The following is a 26837-nucleotide window of genomic DNA, read 5'->3' as shown; positions in this document are numbered from 1 at the left end:
TAAGCTTACATTTGCCTTGACTTCCAGGTAAGTCTGATTTTAGTTTAGTTGTACTGATTTGCTTATTCTGCTAGTAAGATACACCTTTCCATGAAGGGGTAGCTTCTTAGATTAGGTAAATCAATGTAGTTCAATTAAATTTAGTGTTATGATGGTCTGCACAAAATAAGAGTCTAGCCAAAAGCTGAGTTTATGCATTTTATTGCCTGGATTTTTTTTTTTTTTTTTTAGTCTAAAAAGACTTAGTTATATTTTGTCTAGATTCCTAATTATGCAGTACAGCTGACAATCAGTGCTTCTAGTGCTATCTAATCACTATATATTACAGACAGCAAAACAAAAGATTTGTAATTTACTCCCATGCCTCCCTGCATCTTAAATCTACAAGATTAAGTGCTTAAATGTTGCAGTCTCTACAGTAGCTTAACATTCAAGGAGCATTTACTCAGTTAAATCTTTTAAGTGGCTTAAAGGGGTTAATGAAAATACAAAAGAGCCTCAAGCTTCCTAAATAGAAGCTCGAGGGGGATTTTCATAAGCTAAGAAATACCAAATTCTAGACATTTCAGGAGGGTTGTATAAAGGTCCTTTATCAGATCTATTTCACAGTAAAAGAAAAAAGTAAAGATTATCAACCTGTTTTAGCAGTTTGGATTTGTTTACTAACAAAAAGTTCATCAAATGGTGGGGTCTTTTTTTCTGGGTAATAAATAAGATACACAGCATAAAATGTAATGCACAGAGACATTTCATTAAAATAAAATTTGGATTCTACTTATGTGGATGCATAATCAAGAATGATGTGACCACCACACTATTTTAAAAAGCTAATTGAGGTGGTTCTTCTTGGATTGTAAAAATACATACAAACTATTTTCTGATTTTCTGCAATATTATTTTGGAATCTTCCTATTTGTATATATTTCATAGAAGTTTTTCATACTAAGCAGCAGTTCAAGAAAATAAATTATTTCTAAACATTTATTAGACAAAGCGCTGCTGTTATTGCTTTTGCCAAAATTCACCAGATATACATTGTATTCATTAAATTAAGAATATTACTAAGTCCTTTGGAGAACTGATATGTCTACAGTCTTTTATTTTTGGTGGGGATCTTTTAAATTTCCTACATATTCTAACTAGATCAACTTAGTTTCTTGCTTATATTCTTTCCTCAGGTGAAGTTCCCTCATTTTTGTAAACCTTATTAATGCTGTAGGCAGAAACCAAGAAGGCTACCCACCTGTAACTATTTTAAAAATACTTATGTGAACATTTGCCATTTCAGGGTCAGTTTGCATTCCAGATGAATGTTCAGATCCACTGTATTTATACTTACTGATTTATCCAGCCTCCCAATTACTACCTGCTTGGCATCCAGAGTCACATCTCATATCTTACCATTTGTGCGGATGTTGTATGTCATCACTTCACTCCAATAAACATCTGAGATCCCAGCTTCTTTCAATTCTTGCAACTGTGTAAACAAAAAAGCAAAGGATAATCTTGGAGGAGGGGAAAAAAAATAAAGAGGAGAAATAAACCCTTTCACCTGTGAAACCTCAGTCTGTGCTGCTAGAAAGCAATAGGTTTTGCTTGGCTCCTATTCATTTCTTAACTTACATCCCAAAATTGTCATGCATAATTTGATCCAAATGGATTGCTTTAATTTCAGGAGGGAAAACACACAGCTCAACCAGAGGAAAAGAGTGAATCACCTGTAAGTTATTGAGAAGTCAGACTGCCTCCTGGGTCAAGGTTAGGGTAATTAGCTGGTCAGCCTGAACTGTGATTTGCCTGAGGAGAAACAAATGAGTTTGGTTTCCACATTTTTGGCATGACCTTTGTTGCATTCTTCCTGAATCCAACAACCTCTTCCTTACACGACTGAAAAATAACCGTTCAACTGCTAAAATACTAATATTTCTTTCAAAGACAGTAGTGAATGTCAGCAGTCAGGTCCATCCATAAATGTTTCTAATTTCTTGCCAGTCTGTTACAGCGTTCACACTTTTTACCGCTGACATTGCAGAACAAGTTAGCTGTAACTAGATTATGCATGCCTTTTATTTTTCAGTTCCCATAATTTTCTCAGTAAATACAGAAACCTGAGTTATTTGCTGCAGCATATTGCCCAAGCTTCTGTAATACAAGCACATTTATTTGTGATTCTTGTGTCTTTCTCAGTATGTTTTTTGCATTGTATTTTTAAGTGTTAGATATTTGTTTTGGCTTTATGTATGTGTAAAAATGCCTTATTTAGAAATTATAGACATTGAATCATTTAATTGCCTCTGGTAAAGACAACAGAATCTTCCAGCTGATCTCATTATTGTACTGTAGCCAGTGTCTAGAATGATCACACCAAAGGATTAAGTTCAGTCTAAGCAGTCAGTTCTACTTTGTGCACTAGACTGCTGGGAAAATTCAAATTAAGATTATTTCCACTAGTAAGAGTCTTCTTTGCATATACACATGTGCATGTATGTATACAAAACCTTTAAAGTTTGAGGAAGCAGTAAAAGAGAAGATTAAGATTGTACCTGTCTGGAGCTTGGCACAGATACTTTCCAGAGCTTCTTCCCAATCCAAATTATTCTGTAACTTTCAGATAGTAATGGATTCTGTTGACAGATTTTGGCAAATATTCCTGTGATAACTTATGAATATCCCCACTGGATACATTTTCATGCATTAGAAATGGTAAAAAACTTTCATGTATTTAATGTTAATATTCTCACTAATAGAATATTTTCTTGTGCTATGCATTTTACAAACATATGCAAAGACAGCTTAAACTAATTTTGATTGCTGGTTTGTGGAACTAGAAACATGTAAGCTTTGGTTCACAAGGCATTCCTCCCAGGGGAATGCAACTGTGATATTAAAGTATGAATAGGTAATATACAGCAACATGTGGGATTGTCAACAGAGATGGACAGTGGAGAGCAAAAGTTATTGAATAAAGTTGTTTGGATCATGTTTTCAGCCTAAACTAGATTAGCACAGAACTTGGTTGATGCAGCTTTTTGCCTACATATAAATGTGCAAAACAGAACTGACATTTATCAAAAGAAGAAAGTTTCCTAGGTCATGTTGAGTAGTAACTTATTATAGAAATTAAAAGAATTTGAGAAACCCAGAATCCAGTAGGTGTTGTTTTCCTCTACAATGAACCACACTGGTGGATCATTGCTACCGCCTTGACTCCCAGACCTTATTTAATTGCACAGGGGCCAGGAGAGTATCCATAACACACTTGCAGGATTAACTTCTGTCAAAAAAAAGTAAATCCACAAAATTCATTTGTGCATGTGGGAAAAATGCTCTGTTTGGGGGAAAAGTTATTTAGACCTACTGTAGAGAAAGATTTCTGCTTTCCTATTAATCTAGCAGTACCCTAAAGCCAAGTCTAACCTTTCCAGATCATGCCCTGTGGTTACCACTGAATTGGCTGTTTATTTGCACAGTTCACATGATTAAGATACAGTACTATGAGCTACTTTGAACTTTTACAATGTGAGGAGCTTATATATCAGCAAATCTTTGTCATTTTCAGCCTGGTATAAATGTATCTTGTTTCTGTTTGCTTTCTTTTAGTAAACAATCTGTCCTTTTCCATTTCACATTTTCCTGCCAAAAAATATATCACAGTTGCTTGAATTAAGGCCTAGGCAGAACTGAAGGGTGAATGTCTTTGTTTCTCCTTGGGGAAAAACATGTGAACACACAAATACATATAAGCATACGCTATCAGCTACAGCCTGCGGCTTAGCAGCAGCCCGTTTATATTGCTTTAGGACAGACTTTCTGTAGAACATTTTTATGCAATTTTCTTATGGGTGACTTATGATAAAACAACATTTCTCTGTCTCCATGTGTAATCTTTAAATCATTCACAAAAAGCCTGAAAAGTGTCCATCTTACTTGACTTTAAATACTTTAATGCTGCCAGTAAGTTTGGAGAAAGCAATTCTCAATTTGAAAGCAAATGAAGGAAAGCTAGTATGCTTACATTGTGATTATCAAAGCAAATTTAATACACATTTAGATTCCATGCCAGCCCATTCAGAACTATTTCAGCTTATTGGCAAATTTGCGTTAGACTACATTTAGACCTCATCAACAAGCCATTCAATATAAGCTTCAGTACTTAGCTCTAGAATAGGATGCACTAGGACAACATGATCTTAGTGATATTTATATGCCCCACAAAGTACACCAGGCACTTCAGAGATCAGGATTAATATGCAGTTTTATTCCTAAGGAATTTGGTGTCACAGAAAACCTATCTGATACAGAGATACCTTTCCTAAACCTTCTGCTTTTACAAGATGAAAAGAAAGTGTCTAAGCTGTTTCCTTCAGCTTACCACAATGCTGTGAAACAGAGCAATGTTTTCATGTCCAGATGGGATGGCCGTACCAATACAGCAACTGATTTATCTGCCAGTGTAATGTGGCTGTCTTGCCTCAGAAGATCATAACTGATACAATTATCAGCCTAATGAGACAGATATTGTTCTCTACACCGTATTTTCAAGGATTCTGTTATGGCATAAATACCACAACAAAGTGTTTGGGCTGTCACTGCTAGAGGGGGCAAAAGCAAGGCATCATGGATTAGCTAAGTTTTGGGGCATTAGTGTAATTTGGGTGGTACAACTCCATGGGCAGGATGTGAGAGCGATGATATACTTTTCTGTAGTTACGAATGGATAAAATAACATTAAACATACGTATGTGTTCCATATGTGCCATTTAGATATACTATGATCATGTGGTATCATCCCATGTTCACAAATAGAGTGTTTGTTGTAGGTTGGCCCCAGCTGGCAGCCCAGCTCCCCACCCTCTCTAGCTGCTTGCTTACTCCCTTCTCTTTGTTGGGATGGGGTAGAAAATAGAGGGAACAGAAGTGTGAAAACTCGTGAGTCAAAATAAAGACAGAGAAATCACTCACCAAGCGATGTTATGGGTAAAACTTGGGGAATTCAACTGAATTTATTCCAACTAACATCACTGTATAATTACTGTTTGGGCATTGAGAAACTAAGAAACAAAAAAGACAAACACAAAACCAGCAAAAAAAGCCTTTCCCCCTCTTTGCCAAACTCAATTTCACTTCCAGTACCACTTCACCTCAGATACCTTTTTATTCCGTGCTTTAGTCTTTCACTCCAGTCGTCTCTTTCCTTGACTCAGCTCTCACTCAGTTCCTTCATTGCAGCAACAAGCACTGTTGGACTCATGTCTGCAGTCTACCACTCCTACCTTTTCACTCTTTTCTGCTCCAGTGAGGTTCTCTGTGGCTGCAGTCCCTGTGGGAGTATTTGTTTTGCCATGGAGCACCTCCTCCTCTGACCTTGGTGTTCCTTCTGCTTTTTCTCACTCTTTCTCCCCTCATCCTCTACCAGTCCAGTATTTCTTCCCTTTTTAAATATGTTTTCCAAGAGGTACCACCAGCTTGACTGATTGGCTCAGTGTTGTCCCGTGCTGGGTCGGCTGGAGCTATCTGGTACTGTTTGTTTCCAGTAAAGGCAGCACCTGAGTTCTTCTCTCTGCAGTCACCCCACTACAATCACCTTGATGACTACACTTGATACAGTCATAAATGACTCATTTGTTCTCCCTGAGTTTTTCTATGGCATTAAAATGTCTTTGCCAGTTGTATTAGGGAGGATTCGAGCATACTGAAATCCTGAAACCGTGACACCATTGCAAGCTCAACAAAACTGAAATTTATTACCAAGAGGTGGCCAACAAAACGAACAAACCCAAAAGGGAGGAAGGAAGAGAAAAATAAGCCCCCAGCACGACCTCCCCAGTTACCCAGCTGTTGCCCATAAAGTTATCTTACCGACCTAGCATGCCTATAATTACCCATAGCAGAAGCTGCATCCTTGGAGAGTCAGTAAGTTCACAAACTGGCAGGCAGCCCCACCAAAAGGCAATGTTGTCCTTGATGTGGAGCTAGCTCACTCCCAAGGAAGAGCTATCTGCTTTTTATACAATTAACTGAGTGACTTCAACCTAGGCCCATGTGGCCGACACCGCCCAGCCAGAGGTTCTCAGTCCCACCCCCTGGTTATGTAAGTGCATCTCTTCTGTGCACATGTGGCTTTCCCTGCGCCTGCGTACTGCACTCAGGAGGGTCTTTTTCAAATGAGTCTGGGGGTTCCCTTCATCGTCATAGTCTTCAATTTCTCCTTCAAGTGACCTTGGAGAACAATTAGCCAATCACAGAACACCAATTAGTTTATGCAAGAACTCCCTTCAAGGACAAAGTACCCGTTTATCAGTGCTTGTTTTCTCATAACTTGGCAAGGAAAAAATGAAACTTTTACAGATGACTGGGCCGAACACAGACCAAAAGTATCAGCGTAATTAACCCCTGATACACCGGTGCAAGGCTTTTTGTAGAGGAGGCAGGCAGGAATCTGAGGCCTGACATGAGCCAGCTGGGCAGATTTTTTCTCACAGTGTAGAGGCAGGCATGAGGCAGGCTTTGACTTTGCCCAGATTTGGATGCCTAGTCTTTCCCAAACCGACAAAAATCCCTTTCCTGAAGAATTCCTATTTTGCTGCCATAACTGTGCAGTTAAATGTTTGAAAAATGTTGTACATTTTTTTTTATATGACGAGACTTTCCAGAGAATCAAGTGTGGACCACAGTGTGCTCTTAGGGTCTCTGTAAGAGAACATGATAAAGACATTCAATAGGCAGGTATGCATGTCTCTCTACATTTCTAGGTGTTACCTGAGATCAGAGTCTTCAGATGCAAACTGATAAATGAGAATAACAAAAGCTGTTCACGTTTCACCTTAATTTCAATGGAATTTCACACACAAGCAAATAAAAGGATCCAGAGAATTATATGCCAGGTAGCCTAACTTCAGTACTCATTAAGATAATAGAAATATTAAACAATCAATTTATAAGCACCTGTAGTATAATGAGGTAATATGAAAAATGCAGCCTGGCTTTGTCAAACACAAGACAAGTCAATTTTACTTTGTCTTTGAGAAGGTAAATGACCTAGTGGTTAAAGGTGTCTTTTTTATCTCCATGTTAGCAAGAGTTTTTGATACCCACCATGTGATGCTGTCATTAACTAATGAGGAAAATATGGTTTAATAGAATAGCAATGTGGGAAAGAAAAAAAAATTAAAAATGCTCGCAGAGACCTGATTTTCCTGAAAGAGTAGGTCACCTGGAAGAACAGATCAAGCAGGGTCCCATGTACTAGGACATGCTGGGGGCAAGACAGCTGGAAAGCACCTTGGCAGAGAAAAATCTGGAGGTTACTCTTGACACCAAGTTGAACATGACCCAGCAATGTGTTCTTGCATCTAAAAGAAGGCTCATAGCACCCTGGACATTAGGAAGGGTCTTGCCAGCAAGTCAAGGAAAGTAATCCTTCCCCTCTGTTCAGCACTGATTAGACCACAGTTTGAGTAGTGGGTCCAGTTCTGGGCTCTCTAGAACACCAAAATACAGAGCTACTGGAGGGAATACAACAAAGGGCGACTAAAATGGTTAAGGAACTGGAACATCTCTCCTATGAGGAAAGACTGAGAGAGCTGAGGCTGTTCATCCTGTAGAAGAGAAGGCTCAGGGAGGTCACATCAATGTGTGTATATCATTAATGTACACAAGAATGGAGGATGTAAAGAAAAGGGGCTCTCTTGAGTGGTGCCCGACGACAGGACCAGAGAAAGTGTGCCCAAAATGAAGTGTGAAAGGTTTCATCTGAACACCAGGAAACACTTCTTTTACAGTGAGGGTGAATAAGCACTGGCACAGGCTGCCCAGGGAGACTGTGCTGTCTCCATCCTTGGAGATACTCAGAAGCTCTGTGGATATGCCCTAGGTGGTTCTGCTTGAACAAGGGCATTGGACCAGATGAACTCCAGAGGCCCTTTCCAACCTCAAGCATTCAGTAATTCTGTTCTTCATGCATGTACTTGTCATGCAGATTTGGTCAAAATTTTAATTAAGGAAATGGATAATAAACACCAGGAAATTGCGCAGGACATCAAACTCAGAAGAAATGCAGGGGAACTGAAAGCCATTATACTCCAGCATGATCTTGAGAAACTGGAGAGATAAGCTGCTATTAACAAGACAAATTTAAATGGATAATGTGCTACACTTTAAAAAAAAATAAAAGAACCCAATTTAAAATTGGCAAATAGCTGGAAAATAACTGGCTTGAGAGCAGCCCTGCAGGAAAGTGATTGGCATATAGCAGACATCAAGCTAGATGTGAAACAAATGGTATTTTAAATTATTGCTATGGATCTCATTGAAACATAGAAACCAGTTTTGCTTTTGTATTTAACATTAATGTAGCTTAAACCTAGTGGCTACCTGCTGTAAGCTGCTATTTATAGACTGGATAAGTAAAAAATGGAGGGAAAGATGAAAGAATTGTACTGGTTTAGTATATAAAGGAGAAGGTTAAACATGGGATATTAGAGTAGTAATTTCTATGTCTTATGTAAGAAATTAAGTATCAGAACTGAGATAAATTTAGATTAGCAATGTATATAATTGCAAAATGTTACCACAAATGGTAATAAACATCCCATGGAATTCTGAGAATCTTTGTGAATAAATAGTTTGAGGCTTTTTTTTTTTTTTTTGGATGTGTTGTTTTTCATGAGAGATTAGATAATTGTTTTTAGTGGTAGAATTAAGGACTAGATGTAGCAGGTCCTTACTAAGAGTATTTTCTAGATAATATTCACAAGTTCATTTTCTGTCTTGCAGTTCAGTTAAAAGAAAAGATTAATTATTTTCCCGTGAGTTTACACCTTTAAAAATATACCTTTATTTATTGTTTTAAAAAAAATGACAACTGAGTTTGAGAGAAAATATTTTCACTTGCAACTGGACTGTCTTTCATTTAAGGATGGGTGATTTGCAAAGAATATGTGTGTTTGTTTATTTGTTTGTTTAGTGACTGGAGACTGAGAAAACTACATTTCTGTTACAAGTAATTTTAAAATTCATTGATGGCTTACAATTTTCAGTTCCTTCCTAATTATGTTCATTAATGGGGTATGAATTCTATGACCTTAATTCTGAAAAGTGTACAAATTTATGTTTAAATCCATCCATATGGATGAAAAAGAAAGCAAAAGTTTTTTTTCAAAAGGTGAGTGTGAGAAACATCTGTATGTTTACAACAAACATTTATACTTTTATGCATCTCCTTGAGATTTCTGCTGATGAGAGGTCTGCAAACATGTACGTAAATGCATGTGAAAGGTCTATGTAGCAGTTTTCCTCCCTTTATATTTTTAATCAAAATCTGCTCTGGTATATGATTTTTTTTCTAAATCTAATAGGAAAAAAGTGAAATGCATCAAATAAAAGAAATGAGTTGTAAGGATAATGAATGCAATTGGTCAGCGTGGGTTCCTGTGACACTGATGGATACAGAGGCATTGCTGGAGATGTCAATACAAAGGTAAACAAAATCTGACAAGGAGACTGATTTTGCTGTCAAAAAGAGATAAAAGTGACTTTTGGTTTCATATCTGTTTGCTGTGGTTAACATCAGCAGTACACCATCACTGTTTCCTTCAGATTAATTAATCTTGGGAAGAGTGTCAAAAAATACATTTGTTCAAAGTAAGATCTGTTTTAGGTTACTTGCTCTGTCCTCTGTTTAATTTCTCATAAATATCTTTTATTTCATTTTGTTGTGAGCATTTGCCTAAATTTACCAAGACAGTAAAGCTGTCAAGGTTTTGTGTTTGTTGAATGAAGGCCACTTCCAGAGGACAGTCCCCTAATTATCCTCACTGTGTACTCTATTTGTTTTATAAAAATGCATTCAGTGGCAATATGTTTCCTCAACATAAGAATCCTTTTCTACCCTTGATATAGCTAAGTAATGTTTGTGAATTGTTTATTTGATCCTTGCTTTCCCCACACAAATTGATGAATACATTTTTTCACAAATGAAATGTGTTCACTATTTGACTACATTGCAGATGAATGAATAATATTAAGAAAAGATCTGCAATGTTTTCTACTGTTAACTGTCAAATGTAGCTGACTATCATATCTCATCTAATTTGACATCCCATTTTGCCCATCACCCAATACACATTAATTTCTCTTCAATATGAATCACATAACCATTAAAAAAAATCAAAACCAAAAAAGGACATAAAAAGTTTGCCAGATCACAGCAGGCTTTCATACTGCAGCTCCCAGGACTTTGTTTAGTATGTTTAAATCATAGAATCAACCGGGTTGGAAAAGACCTCTGAGATCATCAAGTCCAACCCTTGATCCAACACCACTGTGGTTACCAGACCATGGCACTAAGTGCCACATCCAGTCTTATCTTAAAACCTCCAGACATGGTGAATCCACCACTTCCCTGGGCAGCCCATTCCAACATCTGATTACTCTCTCTGTAAAAAATTTCTTACCAATATCCAACCTAAATCTAGGCATCTCCCTTGGCAAAGCTTAAGACCATGCCCTCTTTCCCTACTGCTGGTTGCCTGGGAGAAGAGACTGACGCCCACCTGGCTACAACCTCCTTGCAGGTAGTTGTAGAGAGTGATGAGGTCTCCCCTGAGCCTCCTCTTCTCCAGGCTGAACAACCCCAGCTCCCTCAGCCTCTCCTCATAGGACTTGTGCTCCAGTCCCTTCCCCAGCCTCGTTGCTCTTCTCTGGACTTGCTCCAGCACCTCAATATCCTTCCTGAACTGAGGGGCCCAGAACTGGACACTACTCCAGATGTGGCCTCACCAGCACTGAGTCCAGGGGAAGAATCACTTCCCTGGTCCTGCTGGCCACACTGTTCCTGATACAGGCCAGGGTGCCCTTGGCTTTCTTGGCCACCTGGGCACACTGCTGGCTCATGTTCAGCTTCTTGTCAATCCAAACTCCCAAGTCCCTTTCTGTCTGGCTGCTCTCCAGCCACTCTGTGTCCAGCCTGTAGAGCTGCCTGGGGTTGTTGTGGCCAAAGTGCAGGACCCAGCACCTGGCCGTGTTGAACCTCATCCCATTGGAATCAACCCAACTCTCCAGCCTGTCCAGGTCCCTCTGCAGAGCCCTCTTGCTTTCCAGCAGATCAACACTCCCCTCCAGCTTAGTGTCATCTGCAAATTTGCTAATAGTACACTCAATCCCCACATCCAGATCATTGATAAAGATATTAAACAGAACTGGGCCCAACACTGATCCCTGGGGGACACCACCAGTAACCAGCTGCCAATTGGAAACTGCTCCAAAGTGTACACAATACCATTCCTGCCTCAGTTTCACCAGGAACAGCTTCTCCAGACCAAAATGCACACCATATCCCTGGGTACACTTCCAGTAATGCTGGATCAGGTGACCCTCAGATACTCTGGTAGTTTTTTTGCTACGTACATGTATGGTGGGCCAGGAGAGAACCACAGTTTCTCCTGACTTCACTGTATGTAATTTTTTAGAGTATGTATGTATGTATCTTTTAGAGTATACCAGCTGTAGCCAGGGTTTACTGATGTTTATAGCTTGGGATGTCCAAACAGAACAAGTAGCTGGGTATGTAGCTAAAAGCATTTGGCCATAAAAGTTTATTTTTAAGAAAACAACAGTGTTAATGGACTGTGTCCTGAGAAATTTGACTTCAGCTCCTGTGTTGGCCTCAAATGTTTTTTCTGTGCAAACTGTGCAAAAGAGCCCAGTGGTTTATGTCAGCTGTGTTTTGCCTGTGTAGCAATCTTGCATATGACTTTGGTCTGGTAGGTAGGATGTGCAATTGAGTTTTCTTTCTCACTTCAGCACTCTCCTCACATTTCACTTCATCTCTCTTGCTCCTGTGTGCTCCCCTTGTGTAACATGGCAATAATGCTTATGTTATTTTTACAATTAATTATTTGTATTTATAATTTTAAGTCATATACTGACTGTTCTGTAAATTACCACTGCTATTACATGTTTGCATTAAACCAGCACAATAGGACTCCAAGTTCAGTTGGGTTTCTAGGCACTACAAGAGAGATTAATAATAAAGCTTATCAGAAACAAAAATACATTTCTTGAGAGATGGAGAAGCTTCATGTTTGGAGCACCTTGTAATTATCATGACAGAATGTATATCTTAGGTACTGTTCAATTTAAGCAGAATAGATAAAACTCTTTCACTGCATAAATTATGCTTGTAAAAGTAAAGCAGAAAAAATAATAACCTCAGGCAGTGATAAACTTTTTTAAGTTCATGTTTTATTTCACTTCTGAAATTCAGTCAGTATATTTAACAGCATACTCTGACCTAGCTGTCTTTCAAGAAAGAAAGGTATATTTTAGTCAACTTTATTTACTATACTTTGAAAAAATAACAAAACACAATTAAACCAATATCCTCTGGAAGCTGGGAGATTATTGCTCTGTGATCCCCCTTGTTCTAGCTAAGTTGTATAGACTAATCTGTAAGCTTCTTGTTTGTGGTTGATGCTTTAGAGTCCTGAGAATATTTGTTTTCAATTCAAATTAGACCATAAAGAACTGTGGCAGAAGGCTGCCTTTCTGAGTTCAAAATTTGTGTTCAAATTCCTGTATTTTTTCGAGTTCTCTAATGAATTCATGGCAACAAAATTTATACCTCAGAGCAATCCTGACTCTGTGTGCCACCCTCACATTTTTCCAGTGAGAAAGGCATTCCTGATGCCAAGGATAAAATGGTAACAGAATATCTGTCTATCTTTTTCCTCTAAAAAGAAATATTATACTTATTCCACTCTAAATAGGGCATACAATCTTATATTGATGTCCTGTAGTGTTTTTATGTTTATGATTTGGTTTCATTATGGGAACATTTGAGCATTCTACTAATCATGAAAGCTTGAAAAAGAGGAAGGATAACCTTTCCTTTTAGGATTTCTGTCTCCAGTTTCCTAGTGAGAGAGGTATGGCAGTCTGCTTTATTGCTTTTCTCTCTGATATTTAAACTGGTTTTCTCCTCTTTTTCCCCTTAGTAATGCCACTGCCTTCCTCTAACAGAGTCCAGATTTTGTAGAACTTAGGAGTCAGTCCAGTTGCATTTGCTGAGGAGTCAAGAAAGATTTCTTCACTTTCAGGTAAAAATGGCATAGGCATGATGGATTTGCTTAGCTTCCTCAAAGTTAAGCAAAAAAAAGGTATACATTTTTGGGGGAATTGGATTGGGGAATTGTCATTAGTCATCTATAAGAGTACTGTACCCACTGTGAATAAAGCTCAAATAACCAATTTTACTAAGTAAGGAAATCCTGGGATTTCATCAGTGGACGTTGAAAGAAGAATAGAGAAGAATCAGTGAACTAATAATGAACTAATATCTTCCATTGAGATCCTTTCACCTATTGCAAATAGGCAAATCTGCATCCTTGCAGATGGCAGGACAAAAAAAGACTGATAAGAATAACTTTTGGAGCAGCTTAAAGAAAACCCTATCTCTATGAAGTATTATGAAGTAAGTCATGTAACTTGACCTATTTAAAAGGTTGGAAAATTAAGTTAATACATTTAATCCTGCTTCTTGAATTGTTCTTGTTATGTCAATTACCTGTGTATTTAATCACTCTTAGAATTTTACTTTGATCGATCAACTTTGTGTAGGAACCCTCTGTCACCACCGTACTGACTCCAAGCATTTTTAGGCTCTATACTGGTGGGATGCATAAGCTTTTTTTCTATGAAGGCTCCTCAGTTCCAAAGGAATTCAATATAACAGTTGTAGAGTTTCAGGGAAACTCTACAGAAAAATTGTCACTCAGATCCTGAAATCTTTTGAATTAGGCAGCAAGCTGCCTGGTGAAATGGAAATCAGGACCAGTAGCTCAGCCAGTAGAGGGAACCCTTACACAGTACAAAGTTAGGCAGGAATACAAGGTAGGATATTAGGGGTGTAAATATGCATGAACGTATACACTGCAAAAATCTAATAGTACTTTTTGGCTTCTTTGTACCTGGCACATTGACCTTTGTATTTTTATCCAACTGCAATTTAATGCAGTGAGTATAACTATGTTAGATACAAGACTGCAACTGTTCAAAAGTAATTTCACAAAATTTAGTGATTGTTTAGGGAGAAGAAAAGGGAATATCTGTTACTATTTTTTTCATTAGAACCTGCAATTTGTCTTTGAGAGCAGCAAAACAGTTTTGTTTTTCCCTGAAAGTTTGGGATTAGAGACTTTTTGTTATCAGAATGCAATTGTTTCTTTCAGAAATTTACAATGCTGTGACTGTGTGACTTAATTCAAGTACTTTGTTCCCTATGAGGAAAACAAATATTGCTGGCTAAAGTGAGCAACACGCAGCCTTATACTGGCCCCAGGAGCTAGATTTACAGCAGTGCTTAACATCTTCCTCACAAGAAAAAGCATCTAGATTTCTGTAAGTAGGTTTAGCTATTGAATACTTTAAAAAATGCTTTCAGCAAACACTAAAGGTTTTTCCCAGTATCCCTGTTATTGTGTTTTGTCTAGATCCACAGTTTGATCACAGCTATCAAACATTTACAACTCTAATAATTCATTTTCTGAACTATTGCTAATCAGCTGAGTGATGACTTCTCTTGATTGTCTAATCAAACTAGATATTGCTTCAGGACTCCTTTACTGAGAGTTTGCAAGAACACTAAGTTTCATAGAATAAAATGTTTTTTTCTGTTTGTATCTGATATTGGTGTCAGCCCCAAAGTATAAGATTCTACTTTTATCAAAGGCAGCTACTGATGGATAAGCCCTTATAATTAAGCATGTTGCCATCTATAATCCTACATCTCGCTCCTGCCTGGCAAAACCAAATGCAGTGTCTGCTTTTTCTTTCACACTGCATTTTGTAAGATTTCTTTCTGTTATGAGCTTTGCATAGGTACTGACCTCCTACAGAGAAGCTCCTCATTCTTTGGTGGCCCTAACCAAGTATTTTTGTTAATTTTTAACCTTACCTTTCCTGTTTCATTTTCCCCTAATTCTGGCAGTTTTTGCACATTTTGTGACTAGCAGTCATGGCCTGTTTTCTGGTGATTACGAACATGTGTCAACCTTTTCTTGAGTCCTTTTTTGTGACCTTCTTCCATCTATGGTAGCAGAACAAGAAAGGTACAGTAGACTGGATTATGTTTTCTCATTGCTGTAAATTCAGGGTAACATCTCTGATAATACATATTCATCCAGTGTTCAGTGAACAGATATTTTGTCTTAGCACTTTCTCATTTTCTAAAGAAAGGCAGCATGTTCCCATACCAACAGGCTATGATGGATGTCTTGACATGTAAATAAGTGATTTTTTTTATTTTTTTTTAATCTCTCTCGTGTCACTCAATCACTAAGGGTGATAATTATTTTTTTCAATGTTTCCACGGAGTTCAGAAAGCTCTTTTCATCAATGGAAGCTGTAAATACAGCATTTAGGTCTTACTGAAAATGTGTTTTAGAAATTATCCTGTACGGAATCCGCCCTACCTCATGTTCTCTCAGATGGAACATTTTGTTACATATTTCCAGGCTTTATTTGTTAACACTTTAGCCCTTTTGGCCTCACAGGGGCAGAGGCACCATAAATGACTTTGGATCTGCTCTTTATAATCTCAACAGAAACACCCCAACCCAGGCCAAATTTTGTCTCCATTTGCTCAGTGCTGCATCCACACAAATGATCTCTTCCAAACAGGTACTGCCTATTGACCTTCTAGAAGTTGCTCTGTAATTTCCAAACTTGAGCTATGCATCATTTAGGGGTACCATATGGACATGTCAGATCTGATATCTGCTATCATTTATGTTGACACGTACATCACTGTAATGTCAGTGAAAGTATGTTTAAACCAAAATTTCAGTAAATTGTGGCAGAGATCATCACATTTAACGTTGCATTGAGAAAGGAAGATGGCTAAATATAATGTTTGCGTATTAGTAGTGAAGATACACTCTTTCCACTTACATGTAAAGAAACTAAAAGCAAGTATCACTGAAGGCAGTCTGGCAAAGTCAGTTTTAGCCTTCATGTGACAGGGTTCTTTGCGGTCCTCATACCGAATCTGGTAGCTGGTTAGAGGAAAACAAAAAGGAAAATTAAATCACAAGTAAGACAGTGGGAAAGAGCTGGGAAATAATGGAAATCCCACCCCCTTCCCCCTGCAGCACAATTCTAGCCCCAGCAGATCAAAGTCTTTCTATTTTAGAACCAAAGCTTCCTTATATTAAATACCAAGAAAGTATGTTTAGATAACATTAAGGGAATTACTTAAACCATAAAAATCAGGAAATTCAGAATTAAGGCTGGCACTCAGATCTTAAATCACACAGCAGAGAAAGGCAGGGATGGTGATGGGATAGTGAACCCAGGCACAGCAACATAAACTGAGGACTGAAAGTGAAACCCATCTTGGTATCTTCCTATATGTGTCACTGGAAACTGAAAGACTGAGTTTTGAGGGGTGTATTAATCATTATATGGCCATTATGCCACTGCTTTCCATTTTCTTCTGACATATTAGCCAAGTAATTATATGTTTTGGATATTGCAGAAAGCTTTTGGTGAATGCCTAGATCCACTATGTTTTCTGTAACTATCCTATCCAGGGGAGAAAAGGTGATGTGATTAGTTAGTTTTGTTTTCCTTTTCTTCTCAGATTCATGCTGCTCTTAGCCCCACTGGTATCAAGTTATAACTACCCTGTTCTGAAAGCTAGCTTTATGCTCTTTTTTTTATTTAATTGAAACTCCAGTTGTCCTTACAGATTTTCTTATGCAACTTCAATAGGATATGGTTTTTCTCTTAGATTTTTGAAGAGATTGTTTTTTAAAAAGCTGAATCTTTTCACCCTAATTTTAATTAAAGGGTCTAAATTGATTCATCTATATAGACACATACAGACTGTATAATAACAGCATGCATATCTGGGATTATTCAGGACAAAAGAAAAAAGAATCAATATCAATGTCACAGTGTTTATTCACTATAGGAAAAATTTATTATTTACATTGAGAACAAAGTCATCAACTATAATTTAAGATATCCATTTATGTGTGCTTGATAAGAAACACTTCACCTATCTATAAGACTAGAAGTTACAGCTCTGAAAAGTCTGTTGGTTTTAGAACTTATTTGCCTCATGGTTTATTTTCTATTCAAAGTTTTTGGATATTTACTCCTGGTGTGCTACTATTACATGACGGGTGTCAGAAACCACAATTCCCAAAATTCCTCTTTCATTTATTAAAATCAGAAAGAATACAAGTTGTAAAAACTTTTTATATTAAAACACTGTAATGTTTTTTCAATAAATATGTGTATTATAAACTAGTAAAAATAAAAATAGCAATACACCTTCTGGTCTATGGTAAGTTGAAGATGAGTCAGCAGTGCCCTGGCAGCCAGAAGGGCCAACCATGCCCTGGGGGGCATCAGGCAAAGCATCGCCAGCTGGTCGAGGGAGGGGATTGTCCAGCTCTGCTCTGCATTGGTGCAGTCTCACCCTGAGTATTGTGTGCGGTTTTGGTCACCACAATGCAAGAAACATATAAAGCTATATGTCCAGTGGAGGACAACATAGATGGTGAAAGGCCTTGAGGGGAAGCCGTATGAGGAGCAGCTGAGGTCACTTGGTCTGTTGAGTCTGGAGAAGAGGAGACTGAGGGGAGACCACATTGCAGTTACAACTTCCTTTTGAGGAGAAGAGGAGGGGCAGGCACTGATCTCTTCTCTGTGGTGACTGGTGACAGAACCCAAGGGAATAGCCTGAAGTTGTGTCAGGGGAGGTTTAGGTTGGATATTAGAAAATAACCGCCCAGATATGTTCAGCCAGAGGGTGATTGGGCACTAGAACAGGTTCCCCAGAGAAGTAGTCACAGCACCAAGCCTGACGGAATTCAAGAAGCTTTTGGATGACTCTCACAGGCCCATGATGTGACTCTTGGGGATGCTCTTGTGCAGAGCCAGGAGTTGGAGTTCATGACCTTTGTATATCACTTCCACCTCAGCATATTCTGTGATTCTGTGAAAATTAAATGAAAAATACTGAAATATAAAATGAAAAAATAATCCGGAAGCTACATATTTTACTTTTCCGTTAGTCTTCATGGTCACAAAGAACTATCAAATGGTTGTTGACGCGACACACCAGTCATTCCATTCTGTTTTACTTTGCTGTGACAGCAGCTGAATGTTGTTTCGTGGTCTTGCAAAGAAGCTTAGCTTCTATCAAAGTTGCCTTATTCAGGAAGACAAAGTGCTGAACAACCCTAGAATTGTTCATTTATATTTTGAAATGAAATGTTCATTGCTGCATTTGATCTTCACATTGTCCACAATGAATTAGTTTGGATTATTTTGGAAAGAAGTTAGTGCATTTGGACACTAATCAGAAAAACTATAATCATGAACAAATAGGAAAAGCATAGGCATATTTCTACAGGAAACCTGATTTAAGAGAAAACATATCCAAATGGAGTAAAAATACAGAACACATGAGCAAAGTACGGTGTGAAAAGGATTATATTTGCATAGTACATCAAAATGTGAGGTAGATATATAAACATTTTCATTTTTTCAATCCAGAGAAAGAAATTGATATTGACAATATTTTGCAAACTGTACCACTTTAATGCTTTTCTGTTGATTTTTGTCATCAGATCTGTAATTTTGTCATTTGAATTTAAAAAATAACTAGCTTGCATTTCAAAGAAAAAAATTGTTTAAAACTTGAAGCAAGTCACAAAATTATTCTCATTCCCACTTAAACATATAAAAGAGAAATATCTCTTCAATTTCTAAAACTCTGCTTGATTCTTCTTTTGATTTTTCTGCTCAATTGAAGAAGAATAATTCTCCTTTTGTATGGAAGACAGATTTCACCTTCAGTGTGTAGCGATGAAACAAAAGGAGATGAGAACATTCTGGCTGGTTGTGCATGCAAAGAAGAACAAAATGTTACCTCACACAAAACAGTAGCCAATATACCACCAGTTCTTACCAATTTTTTTTATTTTAGTTTTAGTTCCATCCAATAAAAATATTGTGTGTATAAAAAATTGATTATATAATACAATTTACAGGTCTGATAATCTTTATAGGCTTTAGTTCCTATAAAATTCTAAGTACTAAAAATATTTGAAAGACATCATTATTTTTCATGAGAGACCAGCTGGAAACAGGTTTATATGTTTATATACTATTGCACAAGTAGTACAAACACCAGCTTTAAATCTACTGAAAATTAGGAAAGTTTTTATGCAGTTGAAAGTTACATAAAAATTAAATATATTTATAGTGTTAGTTTTTAAATTTCTATCCACGAATTTTTCCAGTAGAAGATATTAAAGTATTTGGTGAAAGTAATTAAACTACATGAAATAACTGTTATATATGTCGCATGCAATATCTTATCTTCTTTTCAAGCCTATATACTTAAGTGTAAAGAAATAAAGGGTACACTGATAGGATGTAAACAAATGTCATGTAGGCTTATCTGAAGAGAGAGCTGTATAAACTGGTTAGAATGCCAAAACCAGACACAATTTATAAGATCCATCTATATTAGCAGTGTGGCTACTGACCTTTTTTTGTTTTGATTAAAAGTTAAATCTAGTTATATTAAAAAAGAAAAATCATTAAAATGGTAGATAGCTTTTATTTAAATTTTGGTACCTGTCCATAGGCTGCTGTTACTATTTTGGAATCTGCAGCTTGGAGGTTTCCAGAGTAATTTTTTTGTCTTTGATTAAATAGGTGAAAGATATCCATCCTACATATGAGAAATCTAGATGCTTAATTCCACTCTCAGTCAATTCATAGCACAAAAATATAAAGTCCTTAAGATAAAGATTATTATGGAAATGCCAATGAAACTTCATCTGATACTGAAAAGAGGGATTCTGTAATCAGAATTAGGTTAACTACCCTTTAGTATTCATTATAATTGGCTTCATGAAGTTAAGACAATAAAGTGAAGCTACCAACATACATGCAGTTGACCTTCACTGCTTTAATGTAATTGGTTCTTAATTCTCTCACTAGGTCCTCTGGATATGTTTAAATTTGGAAAGTGATTCAAAGAGATGTCTTAATTATTACAATATGCAGCTTATTGCATGCTCTGTAGAATCTCAGCAGCTAACACCTACAAGTTCCCCCCTGTGCCCCTTTTCTCTGTGTCTGTATCCAATTTCCAGGTTTCTAACAACCAAGTGTGCAGTCTCAGCAGACCCACAAAGCAGGTAAATCGTTGCTGTCCTATGACATGCACACATCCCAAACTTGCCATTTGACTGATTTATATGAAGCATACACTTTTTTTGGTCTGTTTTTCACCATCCTGATATATAAATTTGACAGTGTTTTTCTGATAAATACTGTGTCTTATTTTTTCATTATGGATTTGATTCCATATGCTTTAGCAACGCTTTTCTTCAGACAAACTTCTATCAGAAATAAAGGATTAAGAAACCTAGTGAGCACATTACTAGGCAAATCTGTTTTGACTGAGAAATTCTGTCCAATATTTGATAGCACCATACATAGCGCAGTTCTGCATCATAGCAGTCAACATGTGGATAACCTCCTATTCTTTAGCTGGGATTTTTTCTCTGCTTATTGACCCTGCAAATTAAAGGTACATCCATCGTATCAGTCTACCTGTATTTTCTCTGGAGATAAGAATTTTGAATACTTGTAAGTGTACCAGATGTTGTCTATTAATGGAGTTGTTGCCGTGGGAGTTAGGTGCTGAAAAAATCTCCCGGAGCAGTTAATTAGGGGTGAGATAAGAAAGGGTTTATTCTGCCAAGGCAAAGATGTTACAAGACGTGCGCCCTGGCTGTACCTGAGATGTTACATTTTATAATACCATCCATCCAATCCCAGATGCGTCCACCCTGTGGCCTTTACTCTGGTCCGCCCCGGGTCCACCCCCTGAGAATGGGTCTGGGGGCTTTTTGAGACCCTCTGTTCATCCCATCTTCATCTTCATCAGAGCACAAAGGGTACATAGTTACCTAATTCTTGACCGTATTCTGTGGTTTAGGCCCTAATATGCTGTTCTGCCCACAATCCAGGCCTTGCCTTGACAAAAGACTAAACATTTCTGCTGTATTCGGGGGTAGGGGTGATATAGGGAGCATAGAATGGTGTAAGAGGGTTAAGGAATGTGTAAACAAGGGTGCTAGAGGGAAAGGGATGCTGCTTTTAGAGTCTACTTCCACTACTTATAAAACTTACAAGTATTAGAAAAATAAAAACCATTAGGGGCTTAAAGCATCAGAGTAAGAAAAGACATTGCTGTTATTTGGAGTGATACAGGACTAAGATATACTGGTACATGCATTCACTGAAACAAAGGAAAGAAGCGGATAAAAAATACAAAGCAGAAGATTTCAGGGAAAAATTGTCCCAAGTATTTAATGAGAACAAAAGAGGGGTAGAATAACACAATAATCTTACACTTTTCATAAACTCCTCCCTCCTATGAGTATCAGGACAGGGCAGCTAAAATATATCAAGTGACAAAACAGCCTAGTTACGAATCCAGACTTGAAAGTTAGGAGGCCTGGGGATCCACAAGATATGCTCAGAAAGTGTAGCAGAGCTTTCCTGAAATCACACACACTACAATGCTGCTCCTCTAATGTCCCACCTGATGAAAAGTCATGCAACCATGCAGCTTCCCAAGGCTATATTTCGGAAAAGTTCATAAAACTGTCAGTACTTTTCAACATAACAACTTCATTTGACAAAATATTTTGGGGTTTTGTTTTTGTTTGTTTGTTTGTTTTTTTCTCCAGAAGAAAAAAAAGTAATCAATTATGGTTTTTTCTGCAATTTTGCAACCAAGTCTACTCATACATAGAGTGTAAAATTTGTCTTCTATTAATATTGAGATATAGCTTTCTTTTACTTCTGTGGTGTGATTTTCAGATATAAAAGATTCTTTGTATTTCACAAGGACCTAAGAATTATCATGGATCCATCTCATGCCTTCTCATGTATCCAGCAGGGACCAAGACCCCATCCTTCAGAATACCACAGATGATAGTTGTTAGTTATGACTGCATCCAACCATGGTCTACAACATTCTTTAGAGTTAAGTCTGCTAACTGAATATCATTGATATCTGTACAACCATCCAGTCCAATCTAATAACATTCACAAAACTTTTATAGTTTCATGTGAAGATGTAGCAAAGCACACTCTCATTTTGAGTAAAAAATGTTTCTTTTACAAGCTTTGAATTTTATTCATTTTAATTTAATGTGCCCCGTTGTTCTTGTATTACAAGCTAGTGAATTCAGTAGCACCTGAAACAGCTCTCTGAACTGTATGTCTGTTTCTTTTCCTAACTTCTTCATTACTTATATTTCCAATATATATTCTTCTGGAAATAAGTGGGTATATCAATTAAACTTTTGACAATACCAGTTATTAAAGGATAAGTTACAAATTGGTTATTCTTTATTTCTAGGTACTCATAGTAAAAAAGGGATTTTCTTGAAATTATAGTAAAAGATACTACAGAATGTTGCATGCCTTCTTTTTTTTTTTTAAATACATCTCTTTCTTTTTGAAAGTGACAATAATTATTCTTGAAAAACCTGTGTTGCTACATATCACCTTATGTCACAAAAAAATCATCATTTTTGGTTTGAACAGCTTGGTATAAGGCCACAGGAAGCTAAACCCATATGATTCGGAGAATGAAACCCAAATCAGCTGGACTAATTCAAGTTTTATGCTCTTAGTTATGATGCTGAACTGAGCCAAAATGCTATCAGATCCCATAGAAATCACATGCTGGTGTGTGAATTTTTAGTAGCAACCACTGTCATGCAAGTTCGAAACCACACCAAAGAGATCTGGCTTAGTGACGAGCCCTCTGGTAGTTACAGTAACAAATAAAGAGGTCATATACTGAACACTAAAATAAGTACAGTGAATAAATCTATTTAAAAAATAGATATAATTTGAAGTATAAAAGGTGTTATTAAGATGTGAAGAGAAAAAAGTAAAATGGAAGTGTAAGGAAAAGGTTATAAAACTACATTAGGCACATAAAACAGAGTCAATATTATACCAAATGTTTTAAGGAGTGATTTTCATTTATTTTAGAGCATTTCCAATTGAAGTTTTGCTGGAAAGAAAATCCTTGGCATTAATTAGTTCTTCTAAAAGAAAGATAATCTCCAATAATTAAAGGGTTAGAATTAATCCTTTTTAAAGAGAGAACATCCACCTTGTTCACATTAAATTACTCTTCTGAACATTTTTTAAAAGGAAAGAAATTGCTTAATAGTGACATGTTCTGCTGAAAATCATCAGATGAAGGAATATCCAAATTTAGTTTTCTTTGCAATGACTTGAAATATATCAGATTATCTTTAATGTTATCTACCTTAATATACAGAGTAATCAGGATGTATTTATACTTATGGCTGTAAAATTGCTGTGCTGTTTTGTTGACAGTTAGAAATGTCAGTTTTCAAGCATTTCTATAATGTCACTGTATAGAATTTCATGTAGGAAATGCAATCTGTGTTTTAGACCAATACCACAGGAGGTCAATAAAGTTTTCCAGTAAGCCTTTCCTTCTTCAGTTTTCAGGTGCCACCCTCTCAATACCGAGAACTTGCCTCGGTGTGGGATGCATTAAATGAAACTGAACTCATGGAAAACTCTGAGTTGCATGCTTAAAAATTATTTCATCTTATATAGTTCCACAGTCTTCCAGTTCCCTTTCAGAAGCTACTACATACATCGACTTCTAAGTCAGATGCTACATTTAGAGATAAGATATAAAAATTTGGAAATACTCCTATCACAAGCATGTGTGCTCTCTGGTGAAAAATGAGAATTTGAATAAATTCACTTGAGCAGTAAATTGCCAGAACATGCTTTGAAATTAATTAGGAAGATGATGAGCAGCCTGATTGCTGGACTCAGGTTTCGCATTTTTCTTTCCAAATTTTCACAAATCAGTGACACCACTAGCAGCGAGCAAGGAAAGACATGCAGTAGCAAATTAAGCTTTTTCAAAAGGCTGTAAGGAAGAACATTTGCATTTGGAAGGCAGATATTGCTGAGGATGATCAGGCATCCCTCCCAGCCAGGAAATAGAAGTTTCTTGTAGAAAAAAAAATATAATTTTTAATTTCTAAAATGATGGATCATTAGATATGATAAATTTGATGACATACTAGTCCTAGAAAGTTGACAAGGGTCAGATATTTGAAATTTAGGATGGAAGATGTTACCCCTGTATTTTGAAGAGGAATGGAGATTTGGGGTAATTTTCTGGGTGTTCTTTTTTTTTTCTTTCCTATTTTCTCTTCTTTTCCCTAAACTCCAAATTCTAGATGGAATGTATCTAAATTAATCTAATCGCTATGCAATAATGGCCACATTTTTCAAACCAAACAAATGCTTAACTCGACCTTAGATTGGGCCCCATGTTATGTTTCCCATTATATTTATTAGATTTGGTTGAAGTGTTGGTAAAGAATAGGTCAGCAAGTAAACTTAGCCCATCTCTCTATTTGCATCTTACTTCAGAAGACCTCCCATTGATTTAATTTGAATTTTTCGTGGGACTACAGTAGTCCAGTCTGAATGTGCATCAATTAGGAAGATAAAATCCTGATTCCCAGAACCCTCCTTACATATGTTATATACTCACTACATAATCTTTCTTGCTTCTTCTTTCAATCACAGCATATTACCTAAGCTCATAGGCAAACTCTAAATAGTCCCACTGGAATGTGCTTAAGTATCTTGGGTGAACTAAACTCCTTTCCTTTGCCTTCTGAAAATTAAAACAGCAAAATATACTTGAAAGCTTCTTAATTCAAGCCTCAGATAGCAGGTCTCCACATTTAAAACATGGCTTATTTCTTTATCTTTCTTTTTGATTTCTGCATCCTCTCCTGGAAGACATTAATCTTCCACTCTTTAATACAGAACACTGAAGGAAGGAAAGGGCACCAATTAAGCCTCTGTTATCTCGGTAAAGACAGGCAATTTCTTCACTAATTGAATTAAAGATTGTGGAGGGCAGCCATTTCAGTATAATCCAAATTTGTTTCTGTAATTAATAAAACATGTCTCTGATGCTGACGAGTTAAAATCATAAACTTAACTAATATTTGACCTTAAGGAATGATCCTTGTTTCTAAAACATGAACAAATGTGTTTTCAGCAGAGTATATTCAGTAATATCAGCAACAATGGTTTTGGGGATTTGTTTATGTGTAAGACAATATTTTCTTAAAAAGAAAGAATATTACACTAGGTGGTAGTATAAAGCCTCATAAATGGATGAGTTTCTTACAGAGAGAAATGGTGAATGTCATTCCTAAAAGGCATCAGTGGATAAATAATGTAGCATAAAAAAAAGGAACCTGTGCTTTGATACAAACTTTACTTTGTGTTTGGATGCTGGCACGTATGAGGAAGCTGAGGGTATAGTTTTCTTTTTTGTCACAGCCACATAAGAATGAAAATAAAAATATTCCCTTTTTATTGTTCTTTTCCTTTTCCTTTCCATTTTGTTATAAAACTAGAATCTTGACTGAGCATGTTCACCAGCATCCTAATCCTCCTACACATTTTTAGTTACCCACATGGATGTGTCAGATATCTGAAAAATGGGATTAGTATCAACATTTGCAGTTTTTACTTTTGTGGTAACCATTTCACAGAAAAGATGGCACACTTCACTGTGCACCAGTGTTATTGTCACAGGAGGAGCAGAAAATGGTATGTTTATGCAGCTTCTAAAGTGACACTTTTAACTGTGGGATATCATCCCCAGCAATGTTTAAGGAATAAAATGGTCTCCTATCGACTTAACCATCCTGTTTTCTTATCATTTTACCAACTTTTTAGAATCTATTTCCTGAGATCTAAAGAATTTGTCATCAAATCCACAGAGAAACATGACTGAACCTTTGTCAACACCTGTCACTTGAAAAGTATCTTATCTCACTTTTCATTTCTGTTGACTCCAAGTTAACAAGATTCTTAATTTTGTGCCCAAGATTCTTAATTTTAATATGTCAATGTGATGATTTATGTTTAACATAGTAAGAAAGTTCATAACTTATTTTTATGAAAACATTTTGACTTAGATTATATGATGCCCATTTATTTCAGTGGGGACCAAACTGAACTTGACGTGATGGATTTTTACCCACCATGATTTTAGAAGCATTGATTCATTTTATATTTTATTAAATGAGGAACACATATTTAAAAATAGGTAGGAGACGTCAAATGAAAACTCCACAGATTAGCACTGAATGTTCATGCTCTAAATTTTCTTCATGAATATTTAATTAAATGGCACAAACTCCACAAACTCACGGTTTCCTTGCTTTCCAAAAGTCTCTAAAAATAAAAGACCTAATTTGCTAAAATAAGAGTTAGAGGCTTATGCTGGAATAATATTAAAGATGCCAAGAGAATTACACTAGTAGTTATTGCAATAAAGTCAGGATGATTTAGGGCTAAAAAATTTTAAATTTGTTTCACTAAGCAAAAGGTCTAAACATCTGAACTAATAACTTCAATGTAATGTCACAAGACACTCAGAAACACGCCCCAGCTCTGACGGCTCCATTGGAAGCCTCTTGCTACAAAGTACACCACTATTCTTTGTCATGAAGGAATACAGGGCGACATTAGCACTGCAATTAAAGAAAATACAATATTCAGCATCTGCAGTATCAGAAAGTTCGTTCAGAGAAGGAAAAAATTAATTCAGAAAAGCAAACTAAAGAGGGGAAAAAAGAAAAAAAAAAAAAGAAAAAAATGGACCCACAGAATACAGTTACTGGAAAAGA

This window comes from Pseudopipra pipra, chromosome 6, assembly GCF_036250125.1.
Source record: "Pseudopipra pipra isolate bDixPip1 chromosome 6, bDixPip1.hap1, whole genome shotgun sequence".
Taxonomy (NCBI): Eukaryota; Metazoa; Chordata; class Aves; order Passeriformes; family Pipridae; genus Pseudopipra; species Pseudopipra pipra.
The sequence above is the reverse complement of the archived record's forward strand: the minus strand, read 5'-3'. Positions refer to the sequence as shown.